Source organism: Corapipo altera, unplaced genomic scaffold, assembly GCF_003945725.1.
Source record: "Corapipo altera isolate COAL_440 unplaced genomic scaffold, ASM394572v1 112, whole genome shotgun sequence".
Classification (NCBI taxonomy): domain Eukaryota; kingdom Metazoa; phylum Chordata; class Aves; order Passeriformes; family Pipridae; genus Corapipo; species Corapipo altera.
Window position 1 is genome coordinate 3,344,891 of NW_020884899.1, and position 14,120 is coordinate 3,359,010.

Here is a 14,120-nt window from a genome sequence, read left to right on the forward strand (position 1 = left end):
GCGCCATTAGTAAGAAAACAAATCAGCCTGCTTGTGAATATTTATGATGATGACTTTTCAGCACTGCTCGGATTGCGCACTCCTCTTCCAGCTGCTGCACCTCCTCTTGTGTCACAACATTTCACACCAGGGTTGAAAACATTCTTTGCCGTGTGGATCCGTGCTGTGGGGTGGCAGCTGGCTGAGCAGCTCTGTGGAGTATGTGCTTCTGGGAGAATATTCTCACCAGTTTGGTATTAGTGGACCACTTAGGTCCTAGACATTTAAAGTGTTCTTTGCTGGTGGAGTAAGCCATATGAATTAGCTTGAGATTTCATCCCATCAGGAGCCAAGCCATGCTCAGAGATAGAGCTATGTTTGAAGAGAAAGCAGGTGTTAAAGGTTGTTCTACCTCTTAATGTTGTGTGCGAGTGTTTTACAGTAGATCAAACTTGCCTAATGTAATCTTCATAATGCTTTCATTTAAAAAGCTCCCTGTGGTTTGTATTTGTGGAAGCTGAAAGAGCAGAATCTACTTTGTAGGTTGGTGAGGCGGGGTGTACGATTGAACATGTGTTCACACTGTCATTTGGGAAAGATAATAGGTTTTTAACCTCTGTCAGTGTTAGACTGAGGTATTTATGGAGCTCTATTAAAGCCGTGCCTAGGCAGCTAACCTTGCAATACAGGTTTTTCACAATTTTCCATTTTCTTGTGATAAGTAGTGGCTTTTCTTGGCCCCTTGCAGTGCCTCTTGCTGCGTCAGACAGTGTGTGAGCTTACCAAGAGGTGAGGAATTCCTTGCTGTTGTCAACGCTGCATGAAAGGCTCAGGGCTACTGGTATCGTCTAATCAGTAAATACTGTCTCATGGATTGAAAAAGCAGCCTTGAAGACTTCCAGAAAATACTCTTGTGGGCTTGGCACATGGAAATTGGGAAAACCCAGGGAGGTGGTGCTCTTGCTTTTAGCAGCAGAGGTGTCCAGGTGCAGCTGGAGGTGCTGGGCTCTTGCTCAGGGTGCTGCAGGGGACGTGCAGCACAACACTTACTCCAGGCAGCCTGGCCTTGAGTTTAACTTATGGGAGGGGGGAAAACTGTGTGTGCTTCAGTGTGCTAAAATCCTGTTGGTATGGTCTCTCTTCCGTCACTCGAGGCTTCTAACAACCTAAATTAACGCGATGGAGACTGCAGTGTGCTTCAGGGAGGAGGTTATCTCCAGTGAACTGCCATCACCGCTTTCGTCACTGCTGATTATTTTGTTCTGTTAATGTTTAATCCTCAGCAGCAAATACCTCTCCCCCTATAAGCAGAACATCTGTTTTATAAAGTTGGCTATGACATCCAAAACTGAATCAGTGTAAAATTTTAAATATGTATCAGACAAACACATGCAAAGAAATTCAGAGCTGAAGTGATCACTTCAGCATGCATGGGTCCTCTTGTGGCAGGGATTTCCAAGTCTCAAATTGCACGTTAAACAGTGCTTGGTATGACTGAGAGTATTTTCTAGCCTCATCTTAAAATTCTTTACTCTTTGTCTTAATATTTCCAGTGTAGAAGAGGTGGTTTGTGGTTTGGTTTTTTTTTTTTTGGTGACTGTTTCCCCTTCCTTTTCTTATCAGTAGAGTCACTGTGGTGTAGCTGAGAATAGTTGACTTGAACTGCCCCTACTATACAAATGCAAAATCTACTTATGCTTTTGGGAGAAAGGAGTTTATAGTGAAATACATGAGTGTGTACCATGGATGACCTCAACTATGTCTGTTAGAACTACAGGAAATTCTATAGGGTTTTTAAAGAATAAATTAAAAAATGCATAAAAAGCAATATAACAATCAGCAGCAGAGACGGATATATTTAAAGGAGATTATTAATTTCAAGTGTTAGCTTAGAGAAATTTCAAGCATTTTTATGCATGTAATAAAGGGTTGTCTTTTAAGTAGCTTAAGTATCCTTCGCAGTATGCAGCATGTCCTGGGGTTTAACAAACCACTTGCTGCTGTATGGATTCCACTCAGATGCTATTGCCATTCTTACAGCAGATTGATGAAGAGAGTGGAAAGAGCCAGTACTGAAATATGGTCATCCTGTTAGTTTTGGGGAAAGGGAGAAACCAAATATGTGTAATCTCTCTTCTTTAGTATGCTAATCTGGGTCATGAGAATCAAAGTGGATGTGTGCATGCCTGAAAGAGGGCTTTGCTCAAATTTCTGGGAGCCTGGCAGGAGGTGCCAGGATGCTTGTCTGAAATTCGCACCTGAGGGATGGAAATCAACAGTGTGGGACAAGCTGAAGGTGGGAATTGGAGACCTTATACTGAGGGAAAGGTGCAGGGGTAGAAAACTGGGAGCCTGTGTGAAAGGGGGAAAAAGGTGGGACATGTTCTAGACAAAGAAGCTTGAAGGGACAGAAGAAAGAGGAATAACTTAGTCAAAATTCTGGAAAACATAGAAAACATACTGAGGAGCATCGTGCATAGATATTGGCAGGGTAAGACCTCCAGGTTTATAACAGGAACACGCTCAGAATGATTGCAGTGAAGGCTGCCAGTGTGTGCCAGAAGTAAATATAGTAGTGTAAGCACTGCTACAGAGTCATTGAAGTCAACGCTGCATAACATAAATTGCATAATATATTTGTTTGTGAAGGTTATTAGAGTACAGTTTTTAAATGGATCTGAGTCCTTGGAAAGGTGAGTGTATTCTGGTTCCCTGGGCTGAGGTTTCCAATACATCCCAGTCTGATCTGGGGCAGACTGCCAGCAGAAGGGGGGAGTGCTGCTCCCCTCCTACCAACTCCAGTGCTTGTCTGAGCAGCTCCTGAACTGGTTCCACACACTGTACCAGGAGGAAGGAAACTGCCCTCTCCCCTCAGAAATGGGAAAAAAGTGAGGGGATTTTTGTTGTGCTGCTCAACCATGTTGGTGAGGGAATGAGAGAGGGTCTCCAAGGGGTGTATGTATTAGGGCATAGGTGGAGGTACTTCTGAGCACAGGGGGCAGTGGGCAGGCAGGCTGTCCCAGCCCTGTGTCCCACCTCTGAGCTGCAGCAAACCCTCTCCCTCTCCCCCCGAGGATATGATGGTCAGTGCATGACACAGCAACTGTCAGACACCCAGATTTCAGGGCATTGTCACACTCTCTGTAAGAGTACTGAAACTGTTTGCAAAATGAGTTCTTTGTAAATGATAAAGGCTAAATAATGCATTCTGTGCATTTGCATAATTTTGAATCACTTATTCTTCTGAGGGATGTAGTTATTTTGCTCACGTTAAAGAACACTTAGTGGTGTAATTGAGCTCAAGCCATCAGTTGCTAAGCTGAGTTGACTCTGAAGATAGGAGGTATGTTTTGGGGGAGACTGTGCATGTTCCCTGTGATGTCCCTGGCACCACAGAGCAGAGCACTGCGGGTGAGACGGGTAGGAGGCACAGTCAGAGCTGTGAAGGGTCAGGACATATTTCAGAAAGAGCTTGAGACCCAGAACAGTCAAAGTGTGACTTATTTCCATGGTGATGGCATGCTGGGTCGTAACCTTAGGAGGCATTAGGAGAGAAACTTTTGCTCTGAGCTGGGTTGGAAGGAGGGGGTTACCAGTTGGAAGTGCTGGAGAAACACACCTTTGTGCAGTCACAAGGTGCCAGCAAGCCACAAGGATAGGGCTGGGCAGAAGATGCTGAAGTGGGGTGACAGAGGAGGCAGGTTATACCGAGGATGGGGAGTCACCTGAGAGCAAACTCCAAGAACTTGCTTGGTTTGGGTGGGCAGATGAGCCCTGACAGGGAAGTGGTGTAATTCATTTTTTATTGTCAGGGAAATAAACTTCGGAGATAGGGAAAAGCTATTTAAACTGCTGGATCAATGTTGGCATGAAAACAAATGGATAAAATCTGTTCAGGAATAAATGTTAGGCTGAAAGAAGTTTTTTAACTATTGGAGGAGCTCAGCTGTGCAGTAGGCACTGGATATGGAGGCTGAGGAAGAGCACTGTCAGTATGTGGGGGTCTGTTGCTGTGATTGGGGTTCTTGGATGTGATTCTTGTCATGGAGGGCCTGAGCTAGTGATCTGTAGAGGAAACACCTTTCCCACTTGCACCCGGTGGTGGATTATCATGATCGTGTTGAGTCCAAGGAGGAAAAGGGAAATTCTCTTGCTGTCATGGCTTTGAAAGTATCGTAATGGGAATATGTGCTTAACTGAACTGCTTCTTCCCCAGGATGGAGAACTCATGTCATTAAGTGAAGTTTAAACCTTTGCATTTTGCATTTAACCTGTGAACGTCTCTGCTGTTATGGTCACTTATGTCACTTATTCTTATGTTGCTGTTCTTTTTTTTTCCCCCTAGGTATTTTTATGGCCTCTGTCACAGTGGTGTCTCAGTGTCTCCCAGGCATTTATGGATTTATTCTGAGAACGTTCCTGTGAGGTAGGGAAACATTATCACCTTCGTTTTATAGACTGGGAACTGAGGCAGAGGGAGACAAAGGTTGCAGGAGTCTGTAGCACAGCCAGCAGTCAAAGGCTAATTGCCAGCAACTTCTTTATTGTACTAATACCAAACCCAGCTACCTGTCTTTGGCTTTTTTTCTTTCTTTCCTCCTCCCCCCCTTCCCCCAGTTCGAGTTTTAGTAGCAACAACCTGCAAGGAGCTGAGAGGACCTGTGGAAAATATGATTAGGGTTACTGGTGTCCTTTTTTTAACATTGTTACTTATGAGTTGAAATGCCTTTCTAAAAATATCAGCAGATCTGTTTATGTTAAATGATTAACATGTTTAGACTTCCACAGATAAGCTGCCATGCCTTTTGAGTCAGTAACTCCTTTATCCTACCTGTCTAGGCTTGTGGCTGTTGAATTCTTACCCTGCCTAAGCTAATGCCATCCCAATCACCTAAAGCAATGCCAAGAATTTCATCATCCATGCAAAGATCTGATTCATGTCAAGACAGGTGTAAAGCTTCTCAAGCATAGTTATGTATAATTACTGTTTAACTTTATTTTTCAAATATCTTTCCAAACCAGCGAAAATGTTCGGCTTTGAGCTCCCAGATTCTCCCAGAAATTGGATTTCAGTGCCTGATTATTGATTCTGATCCCTTTCAAAAGTATTGCAAAGTTCCTGACACGTGCGCGCACTGAATTATAATTTGCATCATAAAATCTAATATAATGAGTAACAGCTTGAAAAATGTCTCTCTTTTCCCCTTCAAGTAAGGAATTTTTAAGTTAAGGTCTCCCTTGAGCCCTTTTTTCACTTCAAGTTGGTATTTAAAGTGTGACTTTTACTACTTACAGAATTTTCTTAGACGTAGAGCAATGTTATAAGTTAGGAATACACCAGCAGGCTCTGACAAATACTTTTATTGTATACTAAAATCATCAGCATTATTAAAGTTATAACATTGCAAAGAAATATTTAATGCCACCTTTCTAATTTCACAATCTGTAAAATAAAACACACACATTAGATTACATTTATGCTCTTTATTAATGTATATTACATGTCCTTGTGTCCCCAAGAATGAAACCTTAATGACTCATGAACTGTCTCAAAGTGTACTAAATAAGATTAAAGAGCAGGCCAATGACCTTAACAGTCAATTAGGCTATGCATTACTCAGCCCAGTATTTGTGGAGTGTAGAAGAGAAGCAAAAACCCATTAGCTAAGATGCCGATGCTTGAAACAAACAGCATTTCTCTAAAACCAGGAACGGTTCCTGTCGCTTAAGTGGAGAGTGAAGCACGTACTGTAGGTATGTCTTGTGTGTTTGAAAGTATTGCTGATGTGCTCCTGGGGATTGGAGAAAGCCTGCTACTGGGGTTTTGGGCTCAAAGCCTTGTGGGATAGATCCTGCCATCCCATGGTGCTGGGTTGGGCAATGGCAGGTGCAGCAGGAGGTGGTGCTCAGGTTTCGGGATGTGCCACCTGAGAGGTTACGCAGAGAACAGGAAGGGAGGGCTGCTTTCAGAAACCTCGTGTTTCACAGAAGCAGCAGGCCAGGGAAGGAGGTGCTGGTGTGGCATATGGCATGCTTGGTTTTCCTCACAGGTGAGCCCAGGGTTGGCAGGATTGCGTTTGGGGGCAGGCAGGAGTGTGAGCAGGAGGACTCTGGGCTGCTGTGCCCACTGAAGAAGAGAGCCGGAATACCGCATCCCCTTTTCCCACATCTCAGGATTTGGGAGATGAACAGGTGCTGAGTACACAGTGGTACAGATGGGTCAGATCCCCTGTTCCCCACCAGTTCCCACACTCGCTGCAGGCTCACCTGTTCCATGGAGTTGTCAGCAGGAAGCCAGGCTGGCACTGGGCAGCAGGGCTGAGCACATCCCAGTGACGGGCTGACTCAGTGAGGTGCAAACGTGGACAGTATCTGAATTACAGCAGCATCTCTGTCATCTTTGGGGTGACATTTCTGAACTAATCATCTGCACTTTGTTTTATATTGCGTTCAGAAGCGTATTATAGCAGTGTTAGGCTGGAGACAGCCACCCCCCCTGGAAGGGCACTACACGGTGACAGAACTGAACCAAGAGCAGTGACATTGCGTGGGAGCTGAGGCGGCAGCTTGGTCATGCTATTCCTCAGCAAAACAGTGGTCCTTGAGGGCTTCTCGGTTTTATAGCGCTTCTTTTCTGGTGTGTGCAGTTATGAATGCTTTCAGCTGACCCTGAGAAGGTCTTCTGTCATTCTTAAAGTAAACTCAGGTTTTAGGAAATAAAAGATGACAGACTCAGTCCATAAAAACCATGGCTGAAAGTACAGTTTGAGTGGCATGCGATAACATCTTTTAAAGTAAATCAACTTTTTTGAACATAAATTGGGCAGAATCTCCCTGATCTAGGTCATAGTTTATCTGTAGGGTTTTCTTTTAAGATAATTTCCTTAATAAAGTCTGTCTGATCTAGGGGGAGGGAACAGGGGAGCTTGGGAACAAGGTGTACTTCTGCTCTTCAGATGAATGAGAGAAGAAAGAAAAGGAAGCCTTTTCAATCACGTCAGGCTAAATCTAAAGCATCAAGGAATGATGTTACAGGAGAACCCCTGAAGATAAATTGTAACCTAGATTAGCAGAACACAGATTAAGTTTTCAGGAGTTTTGAGACAGCAGAGCATCCTGAAGCAATCTTTTGTCATTTGTTTAAATTAAAATAGTTGTATAGTTGCATTTTGAGGTTAATAAATTTATTAAAGGGAATACTGCTTGAAAAGATTAAAAGAAAAACAAAGTTAGGATTTTTCATTTGAACTGGCAATTGCTAGAGAAGTACTGTCTATCTACATGATCATGATTTGGGGGATTTTTATACGAGCAGCATTACCACTGGAATTACAGTTAAAACTGAGACTTCTACATGATTAGGTTTTTTTTCATTCTGACTTGTCAATGTGTCACACTGTCCTCTTAAATACTTTGAACATTTTTATTCTTTAACTTTTATACATTGTGGAAAATGTCTTGTGATACCATGTTCTACCTTAAGGGGTGTTTTCTGTGATAGAGGTTGTGTATTTCTACAAAACGCTGGCACAAAGCTCATGTGTTTCAAAGTGATTTGGTTGTCTGTTAATGCCACATTGGCTCGAACATACTAATACTTAAAGCAAAGCAGCAAGTCACCCATTACTTTTCGCTGTAATCCAGTGAGCAGTATTTTCTGGCTGTACTTAAATGACGGGCTCAAAAGGGCATTGACAGAATTTGTTGGCGTAGCTCAGCCTTATTTATATATGGCTATATATATTTTTCTGATTTAAGAGTCGTTGCAGGTCCTTTTATCTCACAAATAAGTCGATTGTTTTAATATATTGGAGCCCAAAGGGCATGACTGGTGGCCATTTACCTGGCTTCACATTGGTGTGTGTTGGGGAATGTATGTGGAGAGGGAAGGGTGGGGTTTAAAGCTCCAAATTCACACTTGTAAAACTCTCTTCTGCTTTGAAGGTGTTTGCTTTAGCTGTCTACAGAGATGTATATTTTCAGAAGTTTATTTATGAAAAAGAGGACCAGCAGATGCCGGAGATGTTACAAGATTTAACCATATTTGTAAAATTGAACGTGAGCTTTTAGCCCTCTGGTCTTTTTCACTTCCTTTTCTATTATATGATCAGTATATTGGTAGGTGGCTTTTGTGTTGTCACTTTACCTGTTTAATTAATTTAGTTGTCTGAGGGTTATGCAATAAAGGTAGAATCACCATAACTGGCAGCATAACCTTGTCATCCCACAGAGTCAGCACTTGCTCATGCTCTGGCGCAACGGCTTTGAATAGCTGCCACCCCATGTGTGTGTTTCCTAAACTCGAGACAAGTGCTGAACTCATTAAAAATACATGCTGTATAAGTTAATGTGCATAAGGAGTTTTGGTACTGAGATCTCCTTTGAGGCTACATTTAACTCTAATTAACTTGGTTTCGTTCTATCTGCTATCAGCATAGGCTTGGCTGAAACCAGCCAGTATTGGTTAGACTCCGGGTTTGAAGTAGAGCCCAGCAGGGTGACGGATTAAAAAGCACGCAGTTGTGACTGTGCTGGGGTTCCCGGTGCCTGTGCCAGCTCCCGGGGCTGTGCCCAGCACAGGCACCAGCTGTGCTGTTCCTGGGGCAGAGTGCCACACCGAGCGGATACACATCCCATCGTACTCACAGGCAAAACTCTGCATTTCTAAAGAGGCCTGAAATAATGAGGTTTGCTGAGCTGTGACTGAACAACTGCATGACACCAAACTCCTCTGACTAAAATAGTCTGAATTGTTCCACTAGTGGAGTAAGGAACAGCAGCAGAGACTACCAGTATTTCACTGTTCTGACTGTTCTCTGTGTTCATACCTTGGTTTTATTCATCATTAACTCAAGGATGAGATCCAAGGCTTCTCCTAATTATGATCTGTTTTTCAGGGGGGGCAGGCAGGAAGACAGGGATTACTGGTGGTAACTAATGGCATTTGTTGTAAAGACAAGTACCAGCAGTACATGGATTGGAAATATTGAGTGGGTTTTTTGGCCTGACAGTGCTGGAAATCAAGCTTTATATTATGTCCAGTAAAGTAGGTTTCACTGAAAGCTGATAATAGTATTTTGTAAAGGAAAGTTTTCAGTGTATCACTCTGGAAGAAAATACTCACAAATCCATATTCAAGAGTAGGCTGCTGTATTTTGTGAAACTGGAAGAATGCATGGATTTGTTGCATTTTCATCACAGCTAGCAAAAGAAAACTATTTTCCCCATTCTTTTGACTAGTACTAGGGTTTTAGTCTTGTAAAAGATTTTCTAGGTGGAAACATTAGGTAAAATGGATTCTGGATTTATACACTGGGGGGGGGTGGGAACCACCACCCAGCAGTTTTTGAGTGTTCATCATTTCCTGAAAATTGGACCTTTTTAAGTATTTCAGGTTGGGTGCACTAGCAATCGAGGCATTCAGATCACTAACTGCTTTTGAGAATGACAGCCAGAATCTCCATTAACGTTGCATCTTCTGCCTAGGGGATCACAGAACAGAACTTGATGGGTCTTTGAGGATGGAAATGAAGCAGTTTAAGAAGCTACTCTGCTTCAGCTGAGATGTGGTAACGGCACACAACTGTGTCTGGTTTGTTTTGCTGAAAAACAAAATAGAAATCACAGAGGATGATCTAAGGCTGTCTGTTTTGCTTTGCATAGAAGCAGACTAGCAATGCTCCCGTAGTATCTTGCCATGTCTCAGCTACGAGGATGGTAATTTCCAGTCGATGAAAGGTAAATTATATCTAGAACAGGTGGATACCTAAAAATTGTAATGTGCTTTGAGATACTTGTCAGTGTTCAGGGAGGAGTGGGACTTGCTGTGCTGGTTTGGACCAGTGGTCAGTCTAATTTGATACCCTACCCTTGGCAATGATCAGTGCTAGATAACAGGCAATCTACAGGAAATTGTGCATTTGATTATCAAACACTTTATCTGCTGCGGAAGTGTTGGCTTTTTTTTTTTTTTTTTTTTAATTTTTAAAACCAAAACAGGCCAGTTTAGTCAACAAAAGAGTCCCTTCTAAAATGCAGTTAAAATTTCTCTTTAAATCTTTCGCAGACGAAGAGTTTATTGTATTTCTTAGTGTTTTCCCTTCAGACATTTCAGCTGAGGATTGGTCTAAGCCATATACAGTCTTCAACCTGGCTTAGACCAATCTTTCTAAATGTTCTTCTGCATCTCCAAAAAGCCAGTCATGGTATGTGAATAGTCTAGAGCTGGGTTTTTTGCTAACATTACAGCTGAAAGGTAAAATACTAAATGGGTATCATGTAGCTATTGTATTGCTTGAGCGTGTCTTCACGCTAATTAAAATTAATTTAAACAAGGTGATGGGAGTAAAGTGCAGAGTAGAAAAAAGGATAGATCAGAAAAAGGAGATAAGATAGGTGTATTGAAATAGGCAGAGCCTGATGAAATTTGCCCTAGAGTACATCAGCACTAGCCAAGCAACCTTTGAACCATTTACAATTATCTTTTAGAAATTGGGAAGGGCAAGAGAGGTCCTGGAGGACTGAAAAGGGCAAAGGCATTACCTCCATTTGAAAAAGGGAGATCCAGGGAGTTATAGATTAGTCAGTGTAACTGCAATGCTTAGGGAATTGGAACAAAATTTTTAATCAGTTTCTAGGAATCTGGAGGATTAGAAAATGATAAGGATGAAGGGGGGCAGCAGTACCTCTGATGATGTGCCTTGACTTCAGTAACTTTAGAGATAACCTCATATGGCATTTCTGTGGAATAGAAAAATATATGTATTTAATTATATGGTAAATATAATTAAACAGTTTAAGGACTGTGTTTGAAGAGTAGTTACCTGTAACTTCCTTTGAAAATGGGGAAGAAGGGAGATGGCATGAGGAATTGACTGAATACACCCATGTTTGTCTTGGGCTGAGCTTTATTTGCTGTTCTCTTTACTGGTGTGGACAAGGGAATACTAACTAAATCTGCAAGTAAGCCCAAAACTGAGAGGGGCTCAAGCACTGTGAAGCATAGTTCAGAATTAAATGGCTATGGTGCATTGAAAAGGCATGTGGAAATCTGCAGCGTGTCGCTTACTGAGCTGAAATGGGGAAACACAAAGTGGTGAGGACGCGGCAGGGCTGCACAGCCGTGGCAGAGCACTTTGGGACGAGCTCTGGGTCACCACCTGTGCACCAGCTGACAGTGGCAGAGAGGACAAGCTCCATCTGGAGCGTACGCAGAGGACGGTAATTAAAGGTAATGGTTCCGTTGCCGTCAGTGCTGCTGAGGCCCCAGATATGGCACTGTGTCCAGCTGCAAGGATTGGACATTGGGGAGCGTGGGTTGGCTTGGGGGCATCCCTGGATGTGGCTGAGGATGTTGTTGGAGCTGGATCCAACCAGCCTGTGGATGAGGAGATGAGTGGTCAGTTGCTGTCTCAACCAGGGGATGGACAAGAGGTTCTCCTAGTTTATGGGAAAGCTGTAACTTGAATCCCGCAGGAGAAAGGCATAGGCAAGTCAAAGAAGGTGCCAAAACCTGGAGTGAACCAGGCTGGGGACTAGAGCAGGAGGTGTCTGGGAGAGGGAGGTCCTGACCACAGTCACCCGTCCCTGGAAGGTAGATGAGGTGGTGGCAGTGTCCAACTACTCTGTGGGGAGTACAGGGAAGGGAAAAGAGGGAAAGGGAAAAGAGGATGGAGCAAGGAAAGTTCTAAAAGCTCAACTTCAGCATGGAAGAGCACTGAACAAGAGCCTAGAGAGCTTGTGGTGCTTCCATTTTAGGAAGTACTCAAAAATCAACTTGGCAAGGCTCTGAACAGCGTGGTCTGACTTCAGAGTAAGCCCTGAGGTCCCTTCCCACATACTTTATTCAGAGTTTTAATAAGCTATTTCCATCCTCCTTATCTGTAGAGGATGAAATTTTTGAATTACAGGTGTCCCAGGTGTGAGTGGCAGTGCTCCTCCAGGTAATGTTAATTAATGGTTCAGAAGGACCAGGAATTACTGGGATTGCTTCCCTTTGAGTAGTGTCTCTTAATAACATAAAAGCATTTGTTTTCTCAATCAGGCTTCAAGAGGAAGCAGCGTAATCAAATGTTTAAATTTCTTCAGTGCTTTAGCATTTGCTTTGCTAGAAGCACCAACGTGTTTTCTAGGACACAGGTGTTTAAATTCATAGCCTTTAAGAAACCTTTATGTCAAGCACGTGGATTGGATTGGGTGCTTGAAGGAGATTGTTGCCTTGTAATATAATAAACATGTACCTAATCAGAGAAGCTGATTATTTCCCATCACAATAAATAGAAAGCATGTGATCAGTGACATCAGCATCTATTTTTTCTTAGTGTTTTGCAGAAGTAATAGCTATGAGCTTGTAATAGTGATATGTAATCTCTAACATGCAGTGGTTAAATATTAATATACATTGGCTGTGTTTAAAGGTCAAGAATGGGGTCTTAGGTAATGAAATGTTAACTCTCTCAAGCTCCATCAAGTTTCGTAAGGTGATTTCTTAGAAGGGGACAGTGTTGTTGTCAGAGGGGTGGTCTGGTGCTTGAACCTTAGAAAGAATTCAATGCACTTATTAGAACATTGAGAAATTGACACTAAGGTTTCTGTCGAGGTCTGATTTAATCAGTTAAAAACACAGCTGGGCTGCTTGACAGGTGACCACAGGGAAAACGTTCCCAAAGGGTATTGGTCTGTCTTGCTCATCTGTCCCATTTCCTTAATCATGCTGATGGGTTTTTTTGTTTTGTTTCTATTTTGAAGCGGTGCCATAAAGCTGACAAGGCCACCTTGTTCAGAGGCACAGTGATCAAGGGGTTACTACCCGTGGTAGCTGTGACAGTTTGTAGGGTCACATAGTTACCAAGCTGCCCCATCCTCCCTCTTGGGACGGTCTCTATTGGCACTTGCACTGTGGCACAGAGACTTTAGGCCATATGTGTAATCTCAGTTAATTGTGTTAGGTATTTGTTCTCCTTGTTTAATGTTTGTCAAAGTCTTGTAAATGAAGTTGTTACAGTGTGAAATTTTATGGTGTCCGAGTTGGAAATGATCCCGCTTATCTTGTTGACTTTCTACCAAGCTGTTCCTTGTGGTGGTTCCGCTTTACAGTCCAGCGTGCTGGAGAGGCGAGCGGGGCTTTCTCCTGAGTTTTACTTGGGAGACAGATGGCAAATATGATTTTATGCTCTTGTAAAAGGTGTTTTGTTCAAAAGGAGTTCTGTTACACATGCAGTGGGGTTAAAGTTTTTGGAAATCTCGATTTATCTCTTTATCTCAGGAGCACCAGTTATCAGCTTTGCTGGGGTGGAGACCCTGACTGGTGAGACAGTGAAGAAGGGCTGATACAACATATGCCACAGATATTATGACAAAAACGTCATATTGTTTTCTGGATAGCAGAGTGACTGATTGGCTGTAGACACTCCTGATACTGCCCGACACTAAGGGTTATTTTATCTGAAAACAGTGCTGTTACAGATGAGAGAGCTCCTGAAAAACATCGCTCACTTTTACTAGCAACATCCATCACTTCCTAATTATGGGTGCTTTCGGGTGGATAAACAAGTTCTTTCCATTACTCCTCCGGAGCCTTTCATGTCCCTCCGGCAGCAGCATAGGGTTAAAGTTGGCCCTTTATCCAGAGGCAGAGTGACCTGTGGATTAAATTAGTGCACACTGGTGTCTGTATGTGTTAGATGGGTATCCTGCTGTTACAGGAATGGCAATGGCCAGTGACTGTAGAGAATGAGTAATTTTTTGTAGCTTAACCACCTACTTTGAAGCGCAGAAGATCTGTTAAACTTGTTTGGAAGTCAGGAGTTTTCACTGTCCTTTCAAAAGCTGAATTAGATCAGAGCAAGTCATGAGTCCAGTGAAGAGAGAAACCCATGATTCCTGTTCAGGAACAGGAGAGTCTCTGAATCTCAGTTTTCCAACACATGCTCATTTTGGCAGCAAGAGCGAGGCTCCCCTTTGATGGTCCAGGAGCTGTCACCCCTCTGGATGTCGCTGGAGCTGCCTTGGCCATGGTACCTTCATCCCCAGCCCCTGCTGGCTGCAAATTCCTGCTGCCCCCAAGCATGGGATAGAGCAGGGTCTTCCTGTACCTCCTGGACTGGCTGACAGCACCTGTCATTGCTGCCTGTTAGTCCACT

At 43.1% G+C, this 14,120-nt stretch overlaps 1 protein-coding gene across 16 annotated transcripts in view; it reads left to right on the forward strand.

Moving 5' to 3' along the window:
- Positions 1-3,641: 3,641 nt before the first annotated feature.
- Positions 3,642-14,120, forward strand: part of PTPRF (protein tyrosine phosphatase, receptor type F) — a 287,109-nt gene continuing 276,630 nt past the window's right edge. For 5 of the 16 annotated variants that reach the window (XM_027649309.1, XM_027649322.1, XM_027649312.1 and 2 more), the window contains exons 1-2: positions 3,642-3,680; positions 4,325-4,405. The gene's annotated coding sequence lies outside the window, so the exon portion shown is untranslated. Of the gene's footprint in view, positions 3,681-4,324; positions 4,406-10,926; positions 11,210-14,120 lie in introns of those variants that run through there. The other 11 variants (XM_027649318.1, XM_027649325.1, XM_027649307.1 and 8 more) reach the window with 10 other exon arrangements.